The sequence below is a fragment of the Penaeus monodon genome, chromosome 32 (genome assembly GCF_015228065.2).
Source record: "Penaeus monodon isolate SGIC_2016 chromosome 32, NSTDA_Pmon_1, whole genome shotgun sequence".
Taxonomy (NCBI): Eukaryota; Metazoa; Arthropoda; class Malacostraca; order Decapoda; family Penaeidae; genus Penaeus; species Penaeus monodon.
Genome location: NC_051417.1, coordinates 10170954 through 10171470, shown reverse-complemented (window position 1 = coordinate 10171470; position 517 = coordinate 10170954). Strand labels below are relative to the sequence as shown.

General features: G+C 54.2%; 1 protein-coding gene across 1 annotated transcript in view; it reads right to left on the bottom strand.

Annotated features, from left to right (window-relative positions):
- The window catches only part of LOC119593542 (regulating synaptic membrane exocytosis protein 2-like), a 102095-nt gene that overhangs the window by 73732 nt on the left and 27846 nt on the right, over window positions 1-517 (bottom strand). The window lies entirely within an intron of this gene.

Here is a 517-nt window from a genome sequence, read left to right as displayed (position 1 = left end):
TAGATAGAAGGCACCAGAATTAAGAGCGGAGGCCTTGCCGGAGAAACCTTTGAAAGCCAGCCAACACGCCAACGGTCGAAGTGTCCGGCAGCTTTGAGCGGAAGGGAAGAGGGGTGAGGTAGGGGAGGGGGAGAAAAGGAAGGGGGAGGGAGGAGGAGGAGAAGGGAAGGGAGAGGAAGGGGGATAAAGGAAGGGGGAGGGGGAGAAAAGGAAGGGAAGGGAGGGGGAGATAAAAGAAGGAGGGGAGGAAGGAGGAAGGAATAAGATGGGGATGGGGAGTAAGGGAAGAAGGAGAGAGAGAGAAAAGAAAGGAGGGGAGGGAGAGAAGGGGAGGAAAGGGAAGTAGCGGGGGGTAAGGGGAGGGGCATATAAGGAGAAAGATGGAGGGGAGGTGTAGGGGTCGAATTACATATTTAGGGCCTCTGCTTCTTTCTTTTTTTACGACAGAGATGTGAATATGTTTCGGCATTGGCGGCGCGTGCACTCTTAGTGTTGCTTACGGCTCCCAGAAAGAAGC